Genomic DNA, 11,642 nt, shown 5'->3' with positions numbered 1-11,642 from the left:
ATGGTGGACACTCCCTCACTGATTTTTTGACTGTCGATGATGGTCGCTACTCCTACTTCCCCTAGTGCATAAAAATATCTAGCACAAGGAGAAGGAGGAGAAGTGACCTCCATGACAACAGTTGGCATTCTACTTCTCTCATATATGGTGGACACTCCCTCACCGATTTTTCGACCATCGATGATGGTCGCTACACCTACTTCCCCTAGTGCATAAAAAATATCTAGCACAAGGAGAAGGAAGAGAAGCGACCCCCATGACAACAGTCGGCATTCTTCTTCTCTCATATATGGTGGACACTCCCTCACCGATTTTTCAACCGTCGATGATGGTCGCTACTCCAACTTCCCCTAGTGCATAACAAAGATCTAGCACAAGGAGAAGGAGGAGAAGCGACCCCCACGACAATAGTCGGCATTCTTCTTCTCTCATATATGGTGGACACTCCCTTACCGAAAGATTAAAACAAATTAGTACAACATAATCACTATCATGAATAATAATATGTACACATATAATTTAAGTTGTGAATCTTACAAACTAATAATGATCATCAATAAATGCATCCGCATCATCACTATCACGCATGTCTTCATGAATGACGTGCTCATCGGGTTCAACGGCATGAAGTTGTGGAAGCCCTTTCTATAATCGGTCAAGCATTGACAGGTCATCCGTATCAGTAACCTCTTCTAGTTCTAGGTCTGCTGGTTTCGGCTCAGTGGTGAAGTCAACTTCATTGTCGCAGTCTACTTCCATGTTCTCGGGTGAAGCACGGTGGTTCTTGAATTTTTTTTTGGAAAGACGTGTTTCTTGGAAGAATTCTCCATCATATGTGTTTGGGTTAATGTGAGGTTCATAATCCTGTTCATTTGGGAGAGGTGGTCTAACATGTGGCGGCACTTCATAAACAACATACCAACCTTCCAAATTCTTATAAGTTTGGCATGCCCACGGTAGATAGAAAACTTGGGTCGCCTGTTGAGTCGGAATATAGACATCGGGAACATCTAAATGGGTGTTTGGATTGATTTCGACTAGTCCTATATGTTCACGAGTCCTTCTAGTATCCTTCGGCATGAACCAATAACATTTGAAGACTACGACGTTCAGTGGGTTTACACCATAGAACTGAAGTTCATAAATTGCTTCAACTCTTCCACAATACTCGATAACAACTTCACCGATAGCAGAGACACCACAATTTGTAGATTTCCGGTCGGGCATAGATAGCTCTTTGCCAAAGGTATGAAAGAGATACCCGTTGATGTTGTATTTCTCAAATGAATGGAACTTATAGTCAAAACCATTAGCCGCTTGTCTCAATTCGGCGTCCATAGACTGTGAATTATCCTACAAGTTTAATACGAAACGATTGTTGCATTAGCCGCAAGTTAGACCAAAAAATGAAATTGTCCATTATTGATAATTACCGTTTGTTTGAACCAAGAGATGAAACCGGGATAACCGCCTCCTATCTTTGCCAGAAGCTCATACTCTTCGATGGAATCATTTTCGATCACCGCTCCATCCGAGAATTTGGCGACATATCGTCTGTATGAAATATCCGGGAATAAGAGCAGTTGAAAGGAATTAGAAGTTACGGGAAAATGTGCCAAGAACTTACTCGATGTACGGCCGCACTTCTGTTAGGTTGTTGAAGATATACAACGAAATGTTCCGCCATTCTTCGACATCCAATGTTATTTGTTTCGAAGCACCGGTTGGTGCGAGCTTCCCTTTGAATAGGCTGAGGTTGGACCCACCTTTTTGAGGGTCTGCATCATTGTGCCGAGGCTTCGGATTATGCAAATGATGATTTTTGGCGGTACATCCAACGTCATGCCGAAGGGATTAAAACCATCGATGGAGACGCAGACTCGAGGATTCCTTGGATCTGCCAATTTATCCTGATGCAATCCATCGAAATGTTTGCATGCTTCCCCATCCGATGTGTGTACTGCCATCTTATTCCCATCTGCATCTAGTTCGGTTCTTTTTCCCAATTTGGGCCATGTCATCTGTCTGGCTGTCTATTGAACCATGAAAAGATGTTGAAGCCTTGGTACGATTAGCATATACCGAAGAACACTAACTGCGATTTTGGTCAGCCTCTTCTCACCCATACCGTTGTCTACCACAACATACCTGCTAGACTCGCAATTTGGATAATATTCCAAGTGTGCATACTCCTTCCTAAATAAGACACATCATTCCTCACATGCATCTATCTTCTCATAGGGTATCTTAAGTACACGAAGTATTTTGTTCGACTGGTACAGGTTTGCAGACATGACATGGCCTTTGGGTAGGAAGCGTCCAAATAGTGTCATCATCGCGTCGTAGCATTCTCTTCCCAAGTTGAAATGAGCCTTCAGAGCCATTACTTGTGCAATTGCATCCAGCTGACAAAGCTCAGTGTGCTCATGGAGAGGACGTTTTGAAGACTCCAATGTTTCATAGAATGCCTTTGCAGATTCCTCCATCTCATCTTCCGAATCCTGAGTAGCATCAAAGTCTTTCACCATGTCTTCGATCCCGATACCAAGCTCGTTGGCGCGACGACGGACCACCTCAGCTCTGGTGTGTTGTATAGACTCACCATGAAATGCCCACACCGTATAATTAGGCTTAAAACCCCTCCTCTGCAGGTGTTTAATCATTACAGCCTCTGTCGTCTCTTTATAGTTGTCGCATCCAGGACAGGGGCAATAGTTTCTTTCCTGACCATTTGCAAATGCGGCTTTCACAAATTCCTTGGTTTTTAGAAACCATTCTTTCGTCATCTCTTTCTGACTAGGGTGACCAGTATACATCCACGCACGATCAGTCATCTTGCCTAGCTACTAAACACACCAGAAATATATTTATATATAATTTAGCATATATATTCATCAGTTAATCAAGTTTGCCATTTTTATTACGTCAATGCAACCTACACGCTAATAGGTAAAGATAGGTCCTAATCCCACCCGAGTATGTGTAGATTGGGTTCGTTTTCCCATGCTCTGCTCCGGATCCAACAAAATTTTTTGGAAGCACCTCCCCGTTATTCTCCTGATATATGTCTCCGCAATAAATAGAGAGGATGTGTATCCAGAGAACAATAGGGAGTGCTGACGAAATTATGCATCGGATCCGGAACAAAGCATATGGGAAAACGAACCCAATCTACACATACTCGGGATGTCCATGGATAACGTTAGACAATTCGAAAGAATCACGGTTATAAATATAGGCAAATGCATGCATATTTATAACTGTAACCCTTTCGAACGGAGACGCATACTGGTCACACATACTGATAAATTAATTTAATTACCTAAATCTAGCAAGTTTCATCCGAAAACCGATCCAAAATAAATGTAGGGGTGAGGAGGACATGACATTTGTACTGACCAACGAATGCAGGGGCGGAGCTCGTACAACGCACGGGGAGGTCTTCGCATAGCAGACCTCATAGCGACGAGACAACTGTCACATGTAAATCCACCGGATCAACAAAAATATGCTAATTATGTCTAATTATGTCATTTTTTAGGAAAACAAGCTAAGAATATAATATTCATGAGCTAACCAAGGTTTGTAGCTTATTATGTCATTTTGGAGGATAATTAGCTAAACAAGCTAAAAAATAAGAAGGAGGAGAGAAGAAGGAGAAGAAGGAGAAGAAGGAGGGCTCCTTCTCCTCCTCCTCCTTCTCCTTCTTCTTCTATTCTTCTTCTTTTCATTTTCCTCTTTCTTCTCCTCTTCTCCTCATCTTCTTCTTCTTCTTCTTCTTCTCCTCCTCCTCTTCTCCTCTTCTTCTTCTTCTTCCTCTTATTTCTATTTCTATTTTTCTTTATCCTCTTCTTCTACTTATTCTTCTTTTTTCTCTTCTTCTCCTTCTTATTTTTTTTCTTCTTCTCTTCTTATCTTCTTCTTTCCTTGTTCTCCTTCTTATTTTTTTCTTCTTCTCTTCTTCTTCTTCTTCTTCTTCTTCTTCTTCTTCTTCTTCTTCTCCTCCTCCTTATTTTTTTCTTCTCCTCTTCTTCTTCTTCTTCTTGTTCTTGTTCTTCTCCTCCTTATTTTTTTCTTCTCCTCTTCTTCTTCTTCTTCTTCTTCTTATTCTTCTCCTCCTCCTCCTCTTCTTATTCTGCTCTTCTCCTCCTCCTCCTCCTCTTCTTCTTATTCTTTCTCCCAAAAATTAAATAACAATAAGTAAATTTCCCATGGGTGGGTGGGGGTGTGGGGGTTCACCGGCAGTGTTGGGGTTGCCGGGTGGTGTCGGGGGTGGTGGGGCGGTGGCACCGGCGGTGGGGCTGTGGGGGCGGCGCCGGGGGTGGTGGAGCGGCACTGCCGGGGGGCTGTGGGCATCGGGGAGGCGCCGGGGCGGTGGCGGCGGGGCTGTGGGCCCCTGGGGTGGCACCGGGGGCGCCGGGCGCGGCGGCGCGACGGTGGTGGTGGTGGTGGGGGTCGGGGGAGGGGAGGGCGGAAGAGTGGCGTTTGACAGGATCGGGCCGGGGAGAGGATTGGGAAGGGTGTTAGTAGATTCGTCTACTTTGCCGTCTGCTGCCGGACGGCAAAGGGTCTATACTCTTTCCGTCTGCCTCTGGTATCTTTGTCGTCCGCCAGAAGACGGCAAGAAAGGGCGTTGCTTGACCTAAGGTTTCCCCAGCCAGATGACCGTCTTTGCCGTCTGGTGTCCCCTTCTTTGCCGTCTGCGGCAGACGACAAAGAATTGACTGCTCGCAAAGGCCTTCTTTGCCATCAGCCAATTCCTTGTCGTTTGCTTTGTGGGAGCTGCTACGGCAACAAAAGACCTTCCCTAGCAACGACGCTAGGAATCCTTCTGCTACGGGCTACGCCTTTAGGGACTTCCTTGGCAAATATGCAAAGGATTCCCCCGCGGCCTTGGAGCCTTGCGTTGGTGTTCCCTCGAAGCGGAAAGGGTGATGTAGCACAGCGGCGGTAAGTATTTCCCTCAGTTTGAGAACCAAGTTATCAATCCAATAGGAGGAGCGTTCAAGTCACAAGTACCTGCACAAACACAAAGAGCTTGCACCCAACGCTATGAAGGGGTTGACAATCTCTTATAGATTGTTTCCAAAGTGAGAACTGAAAGCAAAAAGTAAACAGAGCAAAGTAAAAGTAAAAGTGGAGATGATAGTTGTGAATAGACCCGCGGGCCGTAGTGTTCACTAGTGGCTTCTCTCATGAAAGCAAGTAGACGGTGGGTGAACGAATTACCGTCGAGCAATTGATAGGACTGCGCAAAGTCATGACGTTATCTATGGCAATGATCATATCTATAGGCATCACGTCCAAAACAAGTAGACCGATACTTTCTGCATCTACTACTATTACTCCACACGTCGACCGCTATCCAGCATGCATCTAGTGTATTAAGTTCATAAGAACAGAGTAAAGCCTTAAGCAAGATGACATGATGTAGAAGGACAATCTCAAATCTATGATGAAAGCCCATCTTGTTAACCTTGATGGCAACAACACGATGCGTGCCTTGCTGCCCCTTATGTCACTAGGAAAGGTCACCGTATGGGATGAACCCAAAACCAAGCACTTCTCCCATTGCAAGAATCATAGATCTAGTTGGCCAAACAAAACCCAAGACTCGGAGAGACTTACAAGGATATCAAATCATGCAAATAAGAAATCAGCAAAGCCTCAAATATAAATCATAGAAAATCTGATCACAAATTCACAATTCATCGGATCTCGACAAACACACTGCCAAAGAGCATTGCATCGGATAGATCTCCATGAATATCATGGAGAACTTTGTATTGAAGATCCAAGAGAGAGAAGAAGCCATCTAGCTACTAACTACGGACCCGTAGGTCTGAAGTGGACTACTCACGAGTCATTGGAGAGGCGATGATGTTGATGTAGAAGCCCTCCAACTCCAAAGTCCCCTCCGACAGGGCACCGGGAAGGGTCTCTAGATGAGATCTCGCGGAAACGGAAGCTTGCTACAGTGGAAAAGTGGTTTCGTGGACTCCCTGATTTTTTCTGGGATTTTAGGGAATTTATAGGCCAAAGAGCTAGGGAAGGGGAGCGCCAGGGAGGCCACAAGCCTGGTTGCCGCGGGCCCCCTGGCCACGACAACAGGGCTTGTGGGCTCCCTGTGGGCCCCCTGCCTTGGCCCTCAAGTCCCCCGATCTTTTTCTGTTCTGGAAAAAATTATTTCGGGGATTTTATTCTGTTTGGACTCCGTTCCAAAATCAGATCTGAAAAGAGTCAAAAACACAGAAAAAACAGGAACTGACACTTGGTTCTTAATTAATAAGTTAGTCCCAAAAAAAGATATAAAAGGTATATAAATCATCCAAAGTTGACAAGATAACAGCGTGAAACCATAAAAAATAATAGATACGTTTGAGACGTATCAGGAGCTGACGGCAAAGATACTCTTTGCCATTAGCCAGCAGACGACAAAGATTTGGTAGACAGCAAAAAACTAATTTCCAGTAGTGCTTGCGCACTATATTCTCTGCATCAGCATGAGCCGTCAACCAATAGAAACCATGTCGAAAGGTCTTTGACACTAAGGGTCGTGACCCTGCGTGATGCCCACAGTCGCCAGCATGTATCTCATTGAGAATATCTTGTCCTTCCTCCGGGGAAACACATTGTTGAAATACCCCACATGTTCTCCGTTTGTGTAATTCGCCCTTATGGATAACCATGGACTTGCACCGCTGTATGATCCGTCGAGCAAAGATTTCATCAAGTGGCAACTCGCCTCGGGCCAGATAGGCCATATAAGGAACTATCCACTCAGGAACCACCACCAGCTGTGATTCCGGGTCAAGATCTGCTACGTCCTCTTTGTAAAGAAACTTCACAGAAGGGTTATGTAAGACATCCAGGAACACATTGTGGGGGGGACCAGGCTTGCGTTGGGATCCGAGTTGTGATAAAGCATCAGCCGCCTTGTTCTGTCGATGATCAATATAATCAACCTGGTAGCCGTTAAAATGTCCCGCCGCCTCGGTTACTGCATGCCTATAAGCCACCATGAGTGAATCTTTGGAGTCTCAAGTTCCAGAGACTTGTTGAGCCACCAAATTTGAGTCGCCCAACCATCTGACCCGGCTAAGGTTCATCTCCTTAGCTATCCCGAGCCCATGGAGGAGAGCCTCATACTCAGCCGCGTTGTTGGTGCAAGGAAACATGAGACACAAAACATAGCAAAATTTGTTGCCTCGTGGGGAACATAACACCACACCAACACCTGAGCCTTCCGATTGTCTAGAACCATCAAATTGAATAGTCCAGTATGTGCTATCAGGCCTATCTTCTGGAATCTGCAACTCGGTCCAATCGTTGATGAAATCCACCAAAGCTTGAAACTTGATGGCCGTGCGAGGCACATATTTCACATGGTGAGGACAAATATTGACTGGGTGAGGACCAAGCTCGATTGGGTGACGACCAAGCCGAACTGACCACAGTGATTGGGCGCTCCTAGAAGTAAATCTTCAGCTTCCGGCTTGCCATAAAAGTCCCAAAGACCAGCTTCTGCCAATGTGGGTATCATTGTTTAGACAAAGTGAATACCTCACTAACAATATACACTGGCCGCTGAACCGGATATTCTTTGCCTTCTTCCTTGCGTTCAACAACCACCGCCACACTTACTGCTTTGGAGGTAATAGCAATATAAAGGAGCATTAGTTCCTTATCAGTCGGGGTGGTTAACACACGTGGCTTAGCAAGTTGTTTCTTGAGAGCTTCAAAAGCTTCGTTAACTGCATCAGTCCAAACAAAATGATTAGCTTTCTTGAGCAAATGATAAAGGGGGATGGCGTTCTCATCGAGGCGACTTATAAAACGGCTCAACGTCGCAATTGGACCTGCCATGCGCTGGACCTAGTTGATGTTGGCCTGTTTACCAAGCAAAGTTATCGCCTTGATTTTATCCGGGTTAGTTTTGATGCCTCGCTCTGACACTAGGAAACCCAACAACTTACCTGCAGGCACCCCGAAGACGCACTTAGTCAGGTTAAGCTTCATGTGGTAGACTCGAAGGTTGTCAAACGTCTCCCTGAGATCACCTAAAAGTGTCTCCTTCTTCTGTGGTGTCAACACGATATCATCAACGTAAGCATGAACATTACGCCCGATCTGATTGTGCAAACAGTTCTGAATATAACATTCATAAGTTGCCCCCTCACTATTAAGCCCAAAGGGCATAGAAACATAGCAGAAAGAGCCGAAGGGAGTTATGAAAGCCGTCTTCTTCTGATCCTCCTTGGCCATCGTGATCTGGTGATAACCAGAGTACACATCCAGAAAGAAAAAACACTCACAACCCACCATAGAGTCAATGAGTTCATCCATACGGGGGAGTGCAAAGAGGTCCTTTGGGCAAGCTTTGTTCAGATCTGTATAATCGATGCACATACAAAAAGTGTCGTTCTTATTGAGAACTAAGACCGGGTTAGCCAACCACTTAGGATGGAAAACTTCGATGATGAACCCGGCGACCAAGAGCCGAGCGACCTCTTCCCCAATGCCTTTACGTCTCTCCTCGTTAAAATGATGGAGGTACTGTCGAACGGGCTTCATCTTGGGATCCACATTAAGATGATGCACAACGAATTCTCTTGGTACTCCTGGCATGCGAGCAGGCTTCATGCAAAGATGTCCCGGTTCTCCGGGATGAATTAAATGAGCCATTTCTTGTTTGGGATCCAGGCCGGTCCCAATAGTAAACTGCTTAGAAGAGTCGCGTGAGGTGAAATCAACTTGTTTGGCATCATCTGCCAGCTTGAACTTGAGGGGCGGATCACATTCAGTGGTTGGTTTTTTGAGCGGGCTCATGTCGGTCGGGTCCACATTGGCCTTGTGGAACTTCAACTCTTCAGCAACACATGTCGACTCAGCATATGCGGCGTCTCCTTCTTTGCATTCCTGTGCTATCTTTCGGTCCCCGTTGACTTTGATGGTACCTTTAAGACCAGTCATTTTGAGATTGAGGTACACATAGCAAGGCTGAGCCATGTAGCGGGCGTAAACTAGTTGCCCGAACAGTGCATGGTAAGGACTCTTGATTTTGACCATCTCAAACATCAAAGCCTCACTCCTATAATTGGATTCATCGCCAAAAGCCACATTCAACTTGATCTGCCCAACTGGATACGCGTACTTGCCAGGGACAATGTCGTGAAAGCCCGTTGTCGAGAGCATCAAGTCATTCTCAGAAAATTTCATCCACCGTAAGGTATCGTAGTACAAGATATTGATGCTTCTACCTCCATCCGCGAGGACCTTAGAGAGGGTGTATCCCCCAACCTATGCTGCCTCCACTAATGCTAAGTCACCAGGATTATCAACCTGGGGTGGGTGATCAGCTCTACTCCATGTGACGGGCTGTTAAGACCAATTGAGGTATCTGGGAACCACCGGCTCAGCCATGTTGATCGCCCTCTGTTTGATTTTCTTGTCCCTTTTACACGTGTTAGCGGTGAAAACATGGTACTGACCATTGTTCACCTGCTTAGGGTTGCTCTGAAAACCGCCCTGGTTATTTGGCTACTCAAACCCGCATGGGTTGTTTTGCTGCTGAAAGCTGCCCTGGTTGTTGTACTACTAGTTACCCTAGCCAAACTGTTGTCCGTCGTTATTATTCGATCCGCCTTTCCCCTGAGGGCCCAACCTAGGGAAACCGCCGAACGAGCACCCTTGTGATCCGCTAGGACCAAACTGACCCGGATGTCCACAACCGTTTCCCCCTTGGTGATCTCTGGACGCTTGAAGACGAAATTCCTGCATCACGAAGCAGTTTTCCCAAGAGTGGTTGGATGGCGCATTCGGGGTACCGTGTTTAGGACAAGGCCCCTTGAGCAGCTCCTCGTAATTACGTGATTTTTCCCACTAAAGCCTCGATTTTGACCAGTGTTCTGACGCTGGTTTCTTGGCCCGGTGCTGGTGTTGGTAACAAAATCAGACGCGCCGTCTTGCTGCCTTCTCTTTCCTTGACCTCCCTGGTTGCCATTACGTCCTTGAGCTTGGAGGTGACACTTGGTCCCATCTTCTTTCTTGACTTCACTGGACTTATCATCATCGGAGCCAGCATCCTTCGTGTCGTCTGACTCGGCATACCTGGTGAGACTGTCCATCAACTCACCCATATCCTGCACCTTCCGCTTAAGACGACCGAGATTCAATACCACAGGTTGAAAGTGGCAGTTCTTCTCCAAGATCAACATGGCCTGAGGCGTCGTGATGCCATCCGATGAGTGGATAATCTCCGCAACCTGCCGTGTCCAATGGTGGGCTGACTCATCCGTCCGATGAACGCAATGTTGTAGATCTACAGTCGTCATTGGGCATTTGCAAGTTCCATGGAAGTTCTTAATGAACCGCTCCTTCAATTCCGCCCAGGTTTTGATGGAGTTGGGTGGTAAATTTTTCAGCAACGTCCGATCCGGCCCCTCCAACATCATTGTGAAGTACTTGGCGCATCCTGCATCACTGGCATCAAGCATATCCATAGCAAGCTCGTAACTTTCAATCCACGTGCTTGGCTCAAGATCGGGTGTGTATTTGGGCACCTTGCGAGGTCCTTTGAAATCTTTGGGCATGCGTTCATTGCGAAGAGCAAATGACAAACAGGGGATGCCTATGTTCCTTCCTCCCGACTCGTTGTACACAAGTGCCAGCTGTTCATAAGTCAGAACTACTTGACCCACCATCGCCGCCGCCAGCTATGCCTCTGCCTGTCAGGCGGCTCGTGTCGCATTCACAAGCGCCTGAGCGTTTTACATTGGCAGCTCGGGCGGGTTGGCTTGAGGTTGCTGTCGGCGACCGCTACTGGAAACCATCGGAGGATCATCATGGCGGCTCTTGGTGTGACTAGCATGAGGCGTGGAGTGCAGCCGACCATGAGTGTAAGAAAATTGCACCTACTGAACCACCACTGTCTTCAGCATCTTAATGGTGTTCCTTACTTCCACCTCAAGTAGGGTGTTTCCACGAATAGGGAGTGAATCCAATTGGCGGGTAGCAGCCATCACGTTGTCTATGGGGTTAGAGATGTGGCCCTGTGGTGTTTGGAAACGCTAAGCCGACGGCTGGGTCGGCGGAGGCTGAGTAGGCTGCTGAACCAACTCAACCTGCTGATTAGTCTGACGAGGCGGGTTATGATCCGCACCAGGCGTGCGTGGGTTGTCAAATAAACGAGTAGGGTTAAGATTGGTCGGAATACGACTTTGATGCCTCCTCTGGTGCACTGCATCAGAGGAGACTCGCTTACGCTCGAGCTGCCATGCCTCATCCTTCAGGCGTTCCACCTATTCGTAGATTTGAACCTTCCGATCCGCCATCCCGGTGTTCTCAGTGTCAATCTCACGTTGTATCTTGGCCATCTCCTCACGCAGTTTTGCTAGCTCAGCACTAATTTCCTCCTGAATGTCAGCCGTCACGGCGAATGCCACGAGTTTTGACAGCTCGACCATCAGATCCGTCATGGCTTGGGCCGGTGCTTTTCCATACCCGTTGGCTCCATTGGCAGTCGCTGCATCTTGCTGATTCTGAGCCGTCGCTGCTCCTGCCATGTAGATGGCAACTTGGCAAGGTGGTTTTTGCGGACCTTCAGAAATAGCCGCCTGAGGGAAGCCCCCAAGCCTTCCCTC

Source organism: Hordeum vulgare, chromosome 5H (genome assembly GCF_904849725.1).
Source record: "Hordeum vulgare subsp. vulgare chromosome 5H, MorexV3_pseudomolecules_assembly, whole genome shotgun sequence".
In the NCBI taxonomy this organism is placed as follows: domain Eukaryota; kingdom Viridiplantae; phylum Streptophyta; class Magnoliopsida; order Poales; family Poaceae; genus Hordeum; species Hordeum vulgare.
Note: the sequence above shows the minus strand (reverse complement) of the source record.